The sequence below is a fragment of the Caretta caretta genome, chromosome 6 (genome assembly GCF_965140235.1).
Source record: "Caretta caretta isolate rCarCar2 chromosome 6, rCarCar1.hap1, whole genome shotgun sequence".
NCBI lineage: Eukaryota > Metazoa > Chordata > Testudines > Cheloniidae > Caretta > Caretta caretta.
In genome coordinates, this window is record NC_134211.1 from 43,939,060 (window position 1) to 43,957,150 (window position 18,091).

General features: G+C 41.5%; 1 protein-coding gene across 5 annotated transcripts in view; it reads right to left on the minus strand.

Annotated features, from left to right (window-relative positions):
- The window catches only part of LUZP2 (leucine zipper protein 2), a 339,015-nt gene that overhangs the window by 114,909 nt on the left and 206,015 nt on the right, over positions 1 to 18,091 (minus strand). The window lies entirely within an intron of this gene.

Here is an 18,091-nt window from a genome sequence, read left to right on the forward strand (position 1 = left end):
ACTTTCAAAACACTATATGAATTAAGCTGAAAGACATTTATTTAATCTCAATATGATGAGAAAAGACAAGGGACCAGATCCTCATCTAGTATAAATCAGCATGTCTGAGCACTAACTTCAGTGGAACTAAGGCAATTTACAGCAGCTGAGGGTCTGGCCTAGTATCCCACCATTGAACCCTAAAGTCAAGATTTAAAGATTCTTTTCATTGTAAAATTGTTTAATTTAAAATTGGCAGAAAGTCTGAAACATTAAATGCTGAGTCCCCTCATTTCACTCCTACCATTCAACCTTCTTTTCTACCATAGCAGTTTTAAATCTCACTTTTTATTTACCGAAATGAAAATTGATTAAAACGTTAATAAAATTAAATTTCAACTAGCCTAGTAATATTCCTAATTTTTCTATATTCTTTCTTTTTGCTGATATTATGCTATAGTCGATAGCCAAGGGTATTTACCTTTGCAGATTCTCCACTGGGTGAGTAGCTGCCTAGCTTTGAAAATTATTTTTGCTCTCTTTAAATTCTTCCCTCTTGAATTAAGAATACAATCAGCCAGATCCTGAGCTGGAGTAAATCAGTATAACTGTGACAAATGGGGTTACACCGGTTTATATCAGCTGAGGATCTGTTCCTACCTTTTTAGCTCATTTCTCTTGAATGACCTTACCATGATGAATTCCTCAAACACATTACAGTAAGAACTGAACAGAATTCTTTTTCACTATTTTTATTTCAATTCCCTGTCCCCATTATTACACTGCAGCCCACTGAGATTCATATTTTATTTAGTGTGGGACATTAAGGAGCCTTATGAAAAACCTAAAGTAGTTTCTAATGGATCTTGGGTTTTTTGTTTTTTAAGTACCATACTAGGCTAATATAGAGCTTGCATAATTTATACTAAGGACCTGCATTTTTATGTATTAATGATCTTCAGGAAATTGACAAGCTGTGCAGATGCTGTCTATCTGGGATTGTACTGTCAAAGAGTGCATGTGATGGAGATAACAGGGCAGAAATGGCTTAACAAATGTTACATACCTCTAAATATTGCTAACCCTTCAGGGAAATTTCATTAGGTTATTTTCTTATACATCAGCCAGTGCAATGCTATACTTTTCAATGTTAAAAAAACTATCAACAATGTTTCTACAAAGCTATATATTGTACTCCAGTGGGTAGCCATGGGCAACACCCAAGTGAGGCAAGAAATGAGAAATGTTAGCAGCTCAACACACACACTGTTCTCAACAGGTCAGCACAAAGGGCTGGGTCAACACCTCTCACATTAAATCCTGCAAATTCAGTAGGTCTCCAAAAAGTTTCCGTAGTAAAGATCCCCTCTCATCATTTTGGGAATCCTGCCCCACTTCCTGCTTTCCCCCCTAGAAACAGACTGCTGGAACTACCTCCAAACCTCATGGATCCCAAGGAATCAGTGGGATACTGTTCTTCTGCAGAGCTCTCGCCCCATAACCCTCCTCCATAGCAGTGCATCTCTATTGGAGTGGAGGCACCTGGGAAACTCCAAGTTCATATCTGCACTGGAAGTCCCCTTTAGCAGGAGGATCCCACCTTCACAGGACAGATAATAAACCCTGATGTTGTATCATTTTCTCTTAGCAACCTACAAGGCAGGTAGAAAGATGTCCATAGCCAAAGTTGGGCCACCCATTCCCAGCTGTTTCCTCTGCAATGGATCCTGATCCCAAAGAGGCACTCTCCTAGGAAACAATAAGTCAGTTTTGTGGAAGTGATGGGTGAGAGCTTCACGTGTGAAGGAAACTCTCCATGAGTGTAACTTGGGGGAAGGGCCAGATTTAGGGGCAGGCAACCCAAGGCGATTGCCTGGGTGCTGGGCTTGGGGTGCTGTTTTTGTTGTTAGCGACAAAAGGGAAAATAGAATGTTTGAAATAAAATGCGTCAGGTATTCTGTATGTGGATTCATTTTTCACTAACCTCCTAGAATGTTCTGGACCTTTGTAGAATCTCTTAAATGACAGGGATAAATCATGCATGCAAATTGTGCATCAAAGACGTGAAATAGGCTACAAAAATGAATAAAATAAATAAATAAAATAAATAAATTTTTTTGCAATAAAAAAAAATAAGGTATTCAAAAGTTTAACAAATGGGGGGAGAAGTGCCGAAGATGCTCCTTGCCTGGGGTGCCATTTGGTCTTTTCCCCTTGGCAAAGTTGTTTACATTTCCCCCACTGACTGCCTTTCAACTGGCTATTTTTCTTATGTTGTTTTGTGCACACACTGAGAATTTAGTTCTCCCCCACTGTAATACAGTAAAGGCTAAATAGAAATCTTCTAAGGTTTTTCCTCCCTAGATGGACCTTTGGTCTGACCCAGTCTGGCCATTCTTATGTTTTTCCTTACACCTCCTCCCCTCACATTCCTTTTTCTGTGTGTTTCTTGGAGGTTTGTATTTCTAAAAAGAAGCATTTAAAATTACCAGAAGACAGTTTTTAAATTGTAACCTATGAATACAAATTACCTACAATACTGCCTGAGGCATTGCCAACATGTAACACAACACAACACAAGTAAATAAAAATATGACTGTGTGGACTATGGGATGACATATCTGTATAGGAAGTACATTCATTTGATCTGTACTTAGTTATGGACCTGCTGTGGACAGTATTTATATTGAGAATATTTTACACCTTTTGAAGTATTTAGCATGGTGACCCCTTTTCCCCTAATTGAACATGAAAAGGCAAAAAGATAAGAAGGGACTATAAAATATCTGCATCTTTAGGCACCTAAATACCATTAAAATCTGATCCAGAATTACTAAGTGATAGAGACAACAATAATCATCATTCATTCCCAGGGAAGGTGAATGTGACTACTCCTATTTTACAGATGGGAAAATCAGTAAAATAGGAGTAGTCACATTCGCCTTCCCTGGGAATGAATGATGATTATTGTTGTCTCTATCACTTAGTAATTCTGGACCAGATTTTAATGGTATTTAGGTGCCTAAAGATGCAGATATTTTATAGTTTTATATTTTATATTTAGTTTTAATATTTATATTTTAGTTTTATATTTTATAGTATATTTACAGATGGGAAAATCAGTGCATGAGTGGTTTGTCCAAAGCCACACAGCAGCTCATTGGCAGAGCCAGGAACAGAACCCAAATCTCCTGTACCTTAACCCTGAAACACCCTGCCTCAATAAAGACACAGATTTACTTCTTCCCAGATCTGTCGTACCACACAATTTAAAAGAGAGTCTCTCATTTCAAAGAATATTTCATTAAAAGAAATCCATGGAAGGGGTAACTTTGCATGGTCACATCCAGAAAGCTTAGACTTTTGGTCCACAGGAAGGAATTATATGTACTCTTATTTCTTACGAGCAGGTAGGATATTTAAAGAGGCTGAGGGAATTAAGTACCAACTCCCATTGACTTTCAATGAGAATTCAGCTATTAAATCCCTCTGACTTCTTTAAAAATCCCAGCCAGCACTGTTACCCTTGGCTGTATTATTTAGATTAACTCTGTGGTCTTTGCTCAGTGTAAAGAAGTGTGAATTTTTTTATGTGGTTGGATCAGAAAAATTGAAGGGGTGGGGGGAAGGTTTTTAAACCACAAAAAAGAAATTTTAAAATGCTGAGAAGTGCACTCACCACAGAGAGGTGTATTCCTCACAAACAAATGTGGCCTGAATTTTAGTAGGTAAGTAACCAGCACAGCTGGCTTTTAAAATGTTTTTCCTTGACAGGTTGTCAGGTGCCTAGAGATACACAGCCCTTCTGTTGACTCACCCCGGCAACCAAATTAAGTGGGTCTCATTAGCTTCAACTCCTGACTGTAAATGGGACAAGAGTTGCTTTCATGGCAGAACTAAGGGCCAAGGCATGAAAAGAAAAACCATAGGAACAGAAGGAAGCACTGATTGAGTCTTGTGTTTGTTGTGATTTAAGTTAAATGTAACTCCAGGAGGTGGGTAAATTCAGACTGCAGCTAGGTGGGAATTTTTCAAACAAACCATCTTTTTGTCAGAAAATGACAATTAGTTTAAACCAAAACCGTTTTCATGGGAACATTCCACTATTGATAAAGCTTTTGTTGGGGAAGGTTTTTCAGCCCAGGATGCAAAATGAAAAGGTGAGGGGAGCATTTATCTGAGATATAGGACACCCACATTTAAGACCTTGGTCTGAACCAGGCAGAGCTAGGACTTGAATTTAGGTCTCTCACATCCCACAGGAGTGCCCTAACCACCGGTTCACTGGTGGTTCTAGGGTGACTCTCGTCCTCTCTTTGGGTTTTTTTTTTTTTTTTTGATAATTTTCAAAAGGTCTCACTTTCATTCCAGTACAGAATGGGATTTTTTTCAAAATCTCAAAAACGTTCACAAGATGGGAAAACCATTTCCCACCCAGCTCGAGTTCAGACCGTGGGCAAGATTCTCAGCTGGTACAATTCAGCCTAGCTTCACTGAAGTCAGTCGAATTTCATCAGTTGTCATAAGCTGAGAAACTGGACTAATATTTCTAGTGTGTACATGTGAGTGTGCATGCATGCATGCAAACATGCATGTGCTATGAAATGAGCACACTGAGAATGCCTCTCATGTACAGTGTCTCTTTCTTACTTTCTACAGGGAACACCTAACTCACCTAAATGGAAAGGATAGGTATGTTGGGAATAGCTGGGAAAGCTGGGTATTTCAATAGTTATCCTTTGATGAAGAATAGTTAAAATAAAATAAACTAAAATAAAATAATGGTGAGCCCATTCTCCCTGTGCTAATGAACCATGAACATATGGAAATCTAACCCACCACCTTTGATTCATTTAGCACATTGAAACAATGTAAATGTATTACTGAATAGCAATGGCATTCTCTAAAATTTTGCATGGCATTTGAAAAAGATTATTAATTGGATTCAGAACATCAATTTAGATTGAAGTCTGTGTCTCAGTGGAACACCGGGAAGCTTTATTTGTGAATTAGACATATGCAGTTTTCACCAGCACAAAGAAGTTCCCACGCTATTTGAATTCCCTCATGTACCTTTTGCACAATTCCTGCATAATGACAAAGTACAGCACCTTGTTTTACACATATTTCACTCTGTTCATCTCTATTACACATTAACACAGGTTGCTTCTGGAATGATAAATAGCTTCAAGTTGCTTAAAACAGGTGTCCACAGTACTACAAGGCAATGATATTATTCTTCAGATTCTCTCCTGTGCAAAGATATGTTTGTTGTATGAGAAAGGGGGAACAAGTTAGGCCACTTTAATTGTCGTGGTGCATTTACTATTAACTGCTATTATTATTTATTTGTATTACCATAGCACCTGGAATCCTTAGTTCTTACTAACAGCTTACATATAAGACAAGAGATAATGGTAGATAAAGACAAACAACAGGGGGAGCACTAGGAACTAATGAGATAGTTGCACTGGCCCTGGTCCATCAATATAAATTAGAGCAGTTTAGGAGCTACTCTTCATTTATACTAACTGGCTATGATCGTGTTATGGCTATGATCGTGTGAATTGCTGTATTGCAGCTACACTGTGTCCTACCACCAGCACCCTTGTGCCAGGGCTCAAATGGCATAGGCACCGGCTAGGTCACTTTATGCCAGCTAAGGGATCCCTTATGCTGGCAGAATTCGTAGATAGCCTTTTAGGGCTAGATTCTGCCTGGAACAGGGGGAATTTTGGTATTTACTATTTCGCATTTACCAAACTCTGGACACATTTCACTGACAGGTACTGTTTTGCATCCTGATTATAATCAGTGATTTCCTCCCGCAGCAAATGAAGAATTCTTGACTTGTATTACTGCTGTATCAGGGCCCCACTGATAATGTGATCAGGGCTTTTCTTTAAGAACCATTTTCATGAAGAGTCTGCTTTCATTTGTATTCTGTAACTGTTTGGTAAAAGAGGCTCTCAGTAATTAGTTCAATTAACTAATCTGCAAGACTCTGTGGTTGCAAATTCTTACTGAGTCAGGAAAAAAAGTACAAAATTAGGTCTCATACAGATTTAAGATGACCTTTCTTGTTTCCCAGTTAAGCTCCCTAAACTGGGATAAACTAAAAAAAATCATTTAAAATTGAATTGGTATGTTACACGGTCACTTTTTCACAACACTATATTGGTTTTATATTCTTAAATAGGATTAGATTAAAAAGATATTTCAAGTTCAAAAACCAAGATATGTATGTAAAACATAATTGTTTAAGCATCCATTATTGTGTTTTTAATAGTCAGCCTATCTTTAAAAAATATACAATAAGGACTGTAACTAGATTTAACCGTTTAGATTTAGAGCAAGTATCCTATTATATCCAAACTAAATGTGTAGTTCAGTGTATTTAGGTTGCTTGAAATGCTAATATCGCAGAGTGCTTTTCTGAAACATTTGCATCATCGTATCATTAAGCACAGTGAAGAACTGTAATTGAGGTCTAAAGCCTCATTCCCCTTTCTGTTATTTAACTTCTCTGCATCAGCAGTTTCAGTGCATCCATAAATTTAGCTGCAGTTGAAACCTGCCTTGGTTCTTCCTCAGACTTGTAGTAATCTTAGGGCTGTTATAGATAGTGCATTATTCTGCAGCAGAAGGGCATAAATTGTAGTGCACACTAGTGTGTCATGCACTAAACTGACTTGTGTGGACACAGCTGAGACACACAAAAAATTCTCTAGTGCACGTTAATGTCATCCAGTACTACATTAATGTGCGCTAGCAAACTTTTAGAGTGCACCAGCAGGGTACAAGTGGACCACTTAATGCGACACCCTGGAGTGCACTAGAGTTTACACCTCTCTGGTGCAGTGTAGTGCTGTCAAGGTTCCTTCCCCACTCTGAACTCTAGGGTACAGATGTGGGGACCTGCATGAAAACCTCCTAAGCTTACTTTTACCAGCTTAGGTTAAAACTTCCCCAAGGTACAAATTAATTTTACCCTTTGACCTTGGAATTTCCACTGCCAGCACCAGACTTTAACTGGGTTTACTGGGAAACACAGTTTGGACACGTCTTTCCCCCCAAAATCCTCCCAACCCTTGCACCCCACTTCCTGGGGAAGGTTTGGTAAAAATCCTCACCAATTTGCATAGGTGACCACAGACCCAAACCCTTGGATCTTAGAACAATGAAAAAGTATTCAGTTTTCTTACAAGAAAACTTTTAATAGAAGTAAAGGAATCACCTCTGTAAAATCAGGATGGTAGATACCTTACAGGGTAATTAGATTCAAAACATAGAGAATCCCGCTAGGCAAAACCTTAAGTTACAAAAAAGACACATAGACAGGGATAGTCATTCTATTCAGCACAGTTCTTTTCTCAGCCATTTAAAGAAATCATAATCTAACACATACCTAGCTAGATTACTTACTAAAAGTTCTAAAACTCCATTCCTGTTCTGTCCCTGGTAACAGGAGCATACAGACAGCCCCAGACCCTTTGTTTTTCTCCCTCCTCCCAGCTTTTGAAAGTATCTTGTCTCCTCATTGGTCATTTTGGTCAGGTGCCAACGAGGTTACCTTTAGCTTTTTAACCCTTTACAGGTGAGAGGATTTTTCCTCTGGCCAGGAGGGATTTCAAAGGGGTTTACCCTTCCCTTTATATTTATGACAAGTGCACTGTTTAGACAAGCCCCTACTCAATTCCCTTCCAAGCAGCTGACACACCTGACTAGACATTAGATACTCATAGATAGGATATACACAGGAATGTGTATGGCAGAGGTGGGTCAGTCATCAGGTCCGATCTGTTGTTAAAAGTTCCTCACGCCCCATCCCCACCCCCAACAACAGATCGGACCTGATGACAGACTCTTTATACAAGTTTCCAGGTGAAAATAAAGATCTTTGGGTCTTGCCTAAAAAGATTTAGCAGTTCTATGCTTGGAGTTTTGGTGGCGGTGTTATTGTTTTTTAAATTACTTATTTTTAAATAGGTGAAAAGGCCATTCTGAAAGTCAAAAATATGCCTTTTTACCTTGTACTTCAATTACATTTACACTGTAATTGTGAATACAGAGATCTCTCATAACCTTGTGATATCTGTGAACTGGAAATGTGAAGGGAAAAGAGACGGGGGTGAATTCATTATCAGGAGAGTTGATAGGAATCCCATATTTAATTTCCTTCTTTTATCAAACAGTCTTATTTTTTAATGAAAAGGTGCGACACCTTCATTGTTTGCAGTAGGCCTTTGAAATTGAGCAGGGAAAAAACCTCCAGGCTAGAAAAGTGCCTTTTCTTTGTTCCATGAAATTCCATTGAGAATGAACTGAGTTATAAATGTTTAAAAATCACTTTTTGGTCAGTTTGGCAGCATACCAAAATAATGCCAACATTCTGAAAATCTGGGCCCCTGATCATAGAATCATAGAATCATAGAATATCAGGGTTGGAAGGGACCCCAGAAGGTCATCTAGTCCAACCCCCTGCTCGAAGCAGGACCAATTCCCAGTTAAATCATCCCAGCCAGGGCTTTGTCAAGCCTGACCTTAAAAACCTCTAAGGAAGGAGATTCTACCACCTCCCTAGGTAACGCATTCCAGTGTTTCACCACCCTCTTAGTGAAAAAGTTTTTCCTAATATCCAATCTAAACCTCCCCCACTGCAACTTGAGACCATTACTCCTCGTTCTGTCATCTGCTACCATTGAAAACAGTCTAGAGCCATCCTCTTTGGAACCCCCTTTCAGGTAGTTGAAAGCAGCTATCAAATCCCCCCTCATTCTTCTCTTCTGCAGGCTAAACAATCCCAGCTCCCTCAGCCTCTCCTCATAACTCATGTGTTCCAGACCCCTAATCATTTTTGTTGCCCTTCGCTGGACTCTCTCCAATTTATCCACATCCTTCTTGAAGTGTGGGGCCCAAAACTGGACACAGTACTCCAGACGGGGCCTCACCAATGTCGAATAGAGGGGAACGATCACGTCCCTCGATCTGCTCGCTATGCCCCTACTTATACATCCCAAAATGCCATTGGCCTTCTTGGCAACAAGGGCACACTGCTGACTCATATCCAGCTTCTCGTCCACTGTCACCCCTAGGTCCTTTTCCGCAGAACTGCTGCCTAGCCATTCGGCCCCTAGTCTGTAGCTGTGCATTGGGTTCTTCCGTCCTAAGTGCAGGACCCTGCACTTATCCTTATTGAACCTCATCAGATTTCTTTTGGCCCAATCCTCGAATTTGTCTAGGTCCTTCTGTATCCTATCCCTCCCCTCCAGCGTATCTACCACTCCTCCCAGTTTAGTATCATCCGCAAATTTGCTGAGAGTGCAATCCACACCATCCTCCAGATCATTTATGAAGATATTGAACAAAACTGGCCCCAGGACCGACCCTTGGGGCACTCCACTTGATACCGGCTGCCAACTAGACATGGAGCCATTGATCATTACCCGTTGAGCCCGACAATCTAGCCAGCTTTCTACCCACCTTATAGTGCATTCATCCAGCCCATACTTCCTTAACTTGCTGACAAGAATACTGTGGGAGACCGTGTCAAAAGCTTTGCTAAAGTCAAGAAACAATACATCCACTGCTTTCCCTTCATCCACAGAACCAGTAATCTCATCATAAAAGGCAATTAGATTAGTCAGGCATGACCTTCCCTTGGTGAATCCATGGTGGCTGTTCCTGATCACTTTCCTCTCATGCAAGTGCTTCAGGATTGATTCTTTGAGGACCTGCTCCATGATTTTTCCAGGGACTGAGGTGAGGCTGACTGGCCTGTAGTTCCCAGGATCCTCCTTCTTCCCTTTTTTAAAGATTGGCACTACATTAGCCTTTTTCCAGTCATCCGGGACTTCCCCGGTTCGCCACGAGTTTTCAAAGATAATGGCCAATGGCTCTGCAATCACAGCCGCCAATTCCTTCAGCACTCTCGGATGCAACTCGTCCGGCCTCATGGACTTGTGCACGTCCAGCTTTTCTAAATAGTCCCTAACCACCTCTATCTCCACAGAGGGCTGGCCATCTCTTCCCCATTTTGCGATGCCCAGCGCAGCAGTCTGGGAGCTGACCTTGTTAGTGAAAACAGAGGCAAAAAAATCATTGAGTACATTAGCTTTTTCCACATCCTCTGTCACTAGGTTGCCTCCCTCATTCAGTAAGGGGCCCACACTTTCCTTGGCTTTCTTCTTGTTGCCAACATACCTGAAGAAACCCTTCTTGTTACTCTTAACATCTCTGGCTAGCTGCAGCTCCAGGTGCGATTTGGCCCTCCTGATATCATTCCTACATGCCCGAGCAATATTTTTATACTCTTCCCTGGTCATATGTCCACTTCTTGTAAGCTTCTTTTTTATGTTTAAGATCCGCTAGGATTTCACCATTAAGCCAAGCTGGTCGCCTGCCATATTTACTATTCTTTCGACTCATCGGGATGGTTTGTCCCTGTAACCTCAACAGGGATTCCTTGAAATACAGCCAGCTCTCCTGGACTCCTTTCCCCTTCAAGTGATGCCACCAAAGCAGCAGTAGCAGGGCACACTTCACTGGGAACCCTGAGAGCAGACAGCCTGTCAGAGAGAGTGAGCAAGTGAGCAAAAGAGACCAAGCACAGCTGCTGCCCCATCATCAGCCTCACTTCCTCAGTATCACACACATGGCACCAGTGGCCCATTTCTTACTCTGGGATAACAGCACTCTCATGCTGGTCAAGTAATGTAATTAGCCTTGTAGTTCATGTGAAGCAGACTACATGACACTGCAGAAAAGTCTGGGTTCAAACCCCTGTGGACGCACGCTGAGGGAGCCATTACAGTTGTGCATTAATGGAAAGTTATCCAGGCTGCAAAATCAAATACTCATGTTAGGAAATGACAGCTTTATGGTTTTCATGCAATCTTTATTTGTGCATGTTACTCCTTTTTGACCCAAGTTGCTAGTCAAAGTTCGGGGCCCTGAAGATGTTTCAGTTGCATAAAAATTGATGATGGAGTCTGGTATTTTCTTTGATGCAGTCTTGTTTATTTTACAAGGAATGTACAAAGTCTTGCTTCTCTGAATGCCAGAGGGACCAAAATTATCCTTAGCTTATAGGGCCAAGATTCATTCAGACAGCATCCTTGATCCAGACCTCTCTCTAGGCTTCTCCAGGGTCACACCATGCTTACCGGTTTGCACCCCTTTTTGTCTTAGGTGGGGGGCTTGTGAATAACTTGTAATTGGAAGTGTGTTCAAACCCAGTTTCAAAGAGGTTTGTGATCAATACGCTCACCAGTCCCTCTCAACATAACATGAATATAGGCATTACGATACAGTTTTTAATTACATGATCATACACTATTTCTTCCACAGAACCCCTGCCTCAGTGAGTGTACAAAATGTATGCAAAAGGGGTCATAGTTAAAATTGCATGGGCAACCATGAGTCTGGCATTTACTGAAACTTAAATGATATTTCAAACTTTTTTATACATAATTTTTAGATGTGCATATAATTTATAACCAATCCTATGTTAACATACTCTATCTCATTAAAGGGATAAAACATCATAGCAAATCTGAAGGTAATACTTCAAGCACAGTTGTGCAAATGTCAGTTCAAACTTCCGACAAACTTTGCCTCAAAAAAGTAAAGTAAGAATCGTTATCCCATTTTACAGATGGATAAACTGAGACACAAATGAGATAAAGGCCAAAGTGTTCAAACTTAATTGCCTAAGGTTAGGGACCTAAATCTGTATTTAGGCACCTAAATAAATGGCCGAATCCGCTGAGGCGTTGAGCACCTACGGCATCCATTGACTCCAATGGGAGCAAGATCAGGCCCTTAATCTGACACAGCACGCACAATCCTTACTAGAAGTGTGATGTATTGTAGCCAAGAACTGCTAAGCAGAGAAACAATACCACACGGGCAGTGTCATGACCAAGACTTGGGTAGTTAGACCTAGTGGTCAGTGCAGGAGTCGGGGCAGGCAGGGAAAAGCTACTGGGAGATCAGAGTCCAAGACAGGCCAGAGGGTAAACATAGTCTGATATCAGGAGTCAGGTAGGGTTAGGTTACCAGTAGATTGGGGTTAGGTGCCAGGTTACAGACAGTTATCAAACAGTAAAGTTGAGTAAAGCAGTATTAGATGCCAGAGTCTAGGGTCTATCACAAGCAGGACCTGGAGCAGAGACAGGCAGGCAGTCTGTGCGGTTGCTCAGACAGCTTGGCTTCCTGGTACTGGCCAAGCAGTGGGCTGTGAGGGGCAACTAAGATCCTGTTGGGTGGTACTTCCAACCAAGCCCAGACTTGCATGGGCCTCCCGTGGGAGCCTAGCCTAAGCCTCCCATGGTGAAATTAGCTGCCCAGAACCCTCATAGTCCCAGGTTCCAACCCTTCAGGTCCTTACAGGTAGACTCAGCACAAAACTATCAGTGTCATCACCAATACTTTCGAGAAGCAAGGACACAGAGTATATAAATGCAACTAAAATCATTTTCCCCTCAGAAAATTATTCCTGACAATCAGTGCAAATCTCAACAGTTTATCTGATCTCTGGCAGGAGTTATTTGTTTTGTACAAGATAAATTTGTGTCTGCCTCTGCTTGATGAATAGTGCAAATCAAACCATACTGAGTCCTCACTCATCTCCAGAACATTTCATAGAGGTGTTTAAAAAAAAAAACCCACAAAACTATAAGGTGCTCAGTAAGAATGTGACAGAGCTGATTGCCAAGATGAAATGTTTTCCATTTCCTGTTTAACAACAGCTATTCACAAGACCCTGATGGAGGAAATCAGAAGGCAGCAATGGACCAAAATCAAATATCTAGGCCTTATCTGATGTCACATTGTGCTGGTACCCTGAGGGGTCTGGGTATTAGCTTTGTATTGTATGATGTTGAGAAAGTGTTTTATGTGGCATAAAATAGTGAGCCTGCTTTAATCCTGTCAGGTCGACTCAGCCCTTCATCCTTATGAGGTAGATAAATTAAGTTTCATGCAGTTTACTGTGTGCATGTTTTTCAGATAATACCTTAAGAATTCAGGTTCTCGCTGCTTTTCATGGGCATGAGAGATACATGACACTTTTTGTAAGAGTAGGAGTTTACATCAGTATTCTTGACCAAATGTTCCTTTCTCACATTGTTGAACAGCATTACGTGTGTGGATTAGCTGATGGCCTCTGCCCCAGCAGAGGCTACATTTCAGTGGTGAGCCTGTGGTGAGCCCGTGTGCACAGTACATAGTTTCTGAAGTGCTCTGGGTCAATCAGAATGAGCATTGCTATGTAAATGTACAGTATCTTATAATGAATAGCAACATTGCTCTAGGAGCTATTGTGGAAGGTTTCAGAGGTATGGTCTTATACAGAATGTGTCACACTCCATATGCACATACTATAAAGGGCTACTGGAATGCCTCCCCAAATAAAACAGCGAACAGTGGATGTTTTGCTATATTTTCTATATTATGGGAATAATGTTGCAGGGTAATTGGTTAGATGGGTACAGGACTATGTTAATACACAAACATTTATATTTGTTCTGTTATTGGCTAAGATAACTTCCTCATAACTCCTGCTAGCTGTATCAAGAGTGCAATATCACTTTGAGGAGGACGGAACTAGAGATATACCTAAATTTATACCGTAAGGGTTCCTCAGAAACATCTGGTCACCTCACCCACACGGGCTTTACCAGTGCTTTGAGACCTAATTTTTTAAATCATCTAATAAAGACATCTGCTTTACTACTCAATTTTAAGCCAGTTACCTCAATGAGGTGCATCATAAAGTAAAATCTAGAGAGCTGTTGTGTAGGCTTTGGTTACAGTCCTATGTTGGGTGATGTATATGATCAGTGGGAAGCACAATGATTCTAGGAGCTCTCAGGCATGCATTAGAAGAACAACCACTGTGGCATCCCTTTAGGGTGTGCAGCATACATATTTCCATATAGCTGACCAGTTCTGCCGTTTGGTATGGAACAGCTCTGCCCATGAACCTGTGTCCTTCCAGCCCCTGGTATGGAATGGCTTGTGTCACAGGTATGAGAACAGTTCTTCTGTTCAGGGTAGCAGAGGGACTGGGATTTTGCCTGGGTCTACAGGGGAAAAAGAACAAGGGGGATAGTTCTTATATCCTCCTTCCTTGTGCATTTATGTGGTGGCCAGATGCAGGATAAAGTAGTTTGAATTTATAAGTGCTCCTTCCCCAGAATAAACATGTTCCTTCCTCTGCTGTGCATAAATACTCCTCCAATGCATCTACATTGTTTTTATCTGATTAAGAAAGAGCTTACAAAATTCATGAGAATGGTATTGAAGCTCACCCATCCATTTCCTGCACTAGTCCCCAGCATAAGGCCCATGTGCACCAAAACACAAATGCAACTCTGTTCTCTACTACCTATAATATAAAGGTTGCTCTAACATGCACCAGATGCCAATAGCCCCAAGGGACTCTGCCAACAGCTAGAGGCCTGACCACACCCATTACTTCTAGCTCAGTCCTCTATGCCAGTGGTCACCAGAGGAACATTTACAGAAGCTCTGCACCACAAGAAGGGCTCCTTGTGGAGGGGAGATGTGCTGACTTATGGCCTCTTTGCAACAGTTGAGAGGCATGAGCTATCAGAGCACATTCCCTAATCAGGGTCATGATCCTATATGTGACAACATAAAGGGTAGCAGAGTGTTAAATACACTGGAGTAAGCAATAAGCAGCCAGAGGACATGTACCCTTAAGCCTTAAGAAACAAAGATCCTTTATGCATCATTTTGAATACTCGTGTTGCAAACAATATATATTTTAAAGTCACAGAAATAACAACCCGAGCCATACCTCCATCTCACACGTAACAACCACACTTCATGCTGTGGGTTACTCCTGCTGTGTAATGCCTTGCGCTGGCTCCATTATGAAGAGTAAATTGCCAGTCACATTTTTACCAGGTCATGTGGAGTACTTGGCAGGGTAGCATTATAAAAAATAAACTGTGTAGCAAATTTTGATGGGCTTTCTACATGTTTTATGTGACAGCTCAGTGTGCAAATCCAAGGCCACCTACCACCCGGACAGCAGTGAAGGTTTGAGGCCAGTTACAAATTTTGATGTAATTTTGTAATGTATTTCTCCTACAGTATAACAATTACTGAAATATTTATGCAAATGTCAAATAATTATGTTTTGATACAGGCCTTTGATGCAGCTCCCTCCCCTGCACACACACACTTTTCTTCCTGCATCCTTGTATGTATTTGAACTTCTTAACATTTTCATGCAGAAAGTCTAAGCCCCAGCTGTTAAATAAAAGTCAATCCCACTAAAATTAATTGCTTTAGTGGATTTGTGTCTCCCAGGCTTCAAGTCATTGACCCAGTAGAACGCAGAAAATAATCTAGTTAAGTCTTCACAGAAGGGCATGAATGGCACACCTGTTCCTTAGGGAGTTGGAACTCTCCCGTAAGATGTCAGGAACCCCACTATGAACACGAGGAAGAGGGTAACTTCAGACTAGCCAATGAAGTACAGTGTTTTAAATGTTGCCCACAGGCATTTTTTGATCTGAGAGAGAAAAAACGTGGCCAATGGACAGTATTTTTTCCACCACACAGTTATTCAGAGATGCCACTTCGCCACTTAGTCCACCACATCAGAGAACTTGTTCTTTTGTTTTCAAAGGGTAACATTTTACCAAGATTATTTTTTTAAGGTGTTAACTTTTTTGTGGGTTCTTTTCTACTCAGTGCTACCTGTAACCAGTGGTACTTTAAAGGATCCCCGATCTGGTCCCTAACGTTACTAATCACATTGAGACCCTGAGATGCAAGACACAATACAAATGCAAAGGATGAACTAAATCATTATTATTAATAATTTTATTCCTTGTATCTTACATAAACCTTTCATTTACCCACAGTCAATTAAGGAAACTGTCAGGCAGCATCTGAGCACTTTAAAATCTGGCAGCTCCTTTTAGGTGCCCAAATGGGAGTTGAATTCTTTTGAAAATCTGGCCAAGTGGCCAGTAATATTTAGCCCAATGAAGTGGTCTTTATTCCTTTGTCCCTGTTAACTCACACATACAACTGTACATCACTAAGCAGCGTTTTTCATGCACTATATTAGGTACTGTATAGCTCTCACTGGCAACAAACAGTGGTAAAAGCTATTTACTGCCCAGTTGCATACAGTTAAAATCAGTTGGAGTCCGAAGCTAGTGCAGAATGGAGCAGCTCACTTTCTGGGCAGGGCACCTCATTAGAAGCCCATGACACCACTACTCTGAGATCTGCACTGGATACTTAGTGGTTTCCAGTGGAGTTTAAGGTGTTGATTGTGACTTAAAGGTCCACGGGGATCACCTCTCTTCCCAGGCAATACTGTGACTGCTGCATCCAGAGGCACTCCAGCTGGATGATGCTCATTAGAAAAGAGAGGGGACTGCTGGCAGGGGAATCTTGGTGAGGACCCCAGTACTCTGGAATGTGCTCCACCTTTGTCTCAAATAGCTCGTATTTGGTGAGCTTCCAGGCATGCTGCAACAGAAATCTATGTGCTACGGTTTACGGTGAGGTTTGAGAGTGCGCTCCTGCAACAAACTAAGCCCTGGTCTACACTAGGACTTGAGGTCGAATTTAGCAGCGTTAAATCGATGTAAACCTGCACCCGTCCACACAATGAAGGCCTTTATTTCGACTTAAAGGGCTCTTAAAATCGATTTCCTTACTCCACCCCGACAAGTGGATTAGCGCTTAAATCGGCCTTGCCGGCTCGAATTTGGGGTACTGTGGACACAATTCGATGGTATTGGCCTCCGGGAGCTATCCCAGAGTGCTCCACTGTGACCGCTCTGGACAGCACTCTCAACTCAGATGCACTGGCCAGGTAGACAGGAAAAGAACCGCGAACTTTTGAATCTCATTTCCTGTTTGGCCAGCATGGCAAGCTGCAGGTGACCATGCAGAGCTCATCAGCACAGGTGACCATGATGGAGTCCCAGAATCGCAAAAGAGCTCCAGCATGGACCGAATGGGAGGTACGGGATCTGATCGCTGTATGGGGAGAGGAATCCGTGCAATCAGAACTCCGTTCCAGTTTTCGAAATGCCAAAACCTTTGTCAAAATCTCTCAGGGCATGAAGGACAGAGGCCATGTCATAAATATAAAGGGAAGGGTAAACCCCTTTGAAATCCCTCCTGGCCAGGGGAAAGCTCCTCTCACCTGTAAAGGGTTAAGAAGCTAAAGGTAACCTCGCTGCACCTGACCAAAATGACCAATGAGGAGACAAGATACTTTCAAAAGCTGGGAGGAGGGAGACAAACAAAGGGTTTGTGTCTGTCTGTGTGCTGCTCTTGCCAGAGACAGAACAGGAATGGAGTCTTAGAACTTTTAGTAAGTAATCTAGCTAGGTATGTGTTAGATTATGATTTCTTTAAATGGCTGAGAAAAGAATTGTGCTGAATAGAATAACTATTTCTGTCTGTGTATCTTTTTTGTAACTTAAGGTTTTGCCTAGAGGGGTTCTCTATGTTTTTGAATCTAATTACCCTGTAAGATATCTACCATCCTGATTTTACAGGGGGGATTTCTTTATTTCTATTTACTGCTATTTTTATTAAAAGTTTTCTTGTAAAACACTGAATGCTTTTTCATTGTTCTCAGATCCAAGGGTTTGGGTCTGTGGTCACCTATGCAAATTGGTGAGGCTTTTTATCCAACATTTCCCAGGAAAGGGGGGGTGCAAGTGTTGGGAGGATTGTTCATTGTTCTTAAGATCCAAGGGTCTGGGTCTGTAGTCACCTAGGCAAATTGGTGAGGCTTTTTACCAAACCTTGTCCAGGAAGTGGGGTGCAAGGTTTTGGGGAAGTATTTTGGGGGGAAAGACGCGTCCAAACAGCTCTTCCCCAGTAACCAGTATTAGTTTGGTGGTGGTAGCGGCCATTCCAAGGATAACGGGTGTAATATTTTGTACCTTGGGGAAGTTTTGACCTAAGCTGGTAAAGATAAGCTTAGGAGGTTTTTCATGCAGGTCCCCACATCGGTACCCTAGAGTTCAGAGTGGGGGAGGAACCTTGACATGGTGGCACAGTGGTGGGATTAACCTGAAATCATTTGAGATCCAGT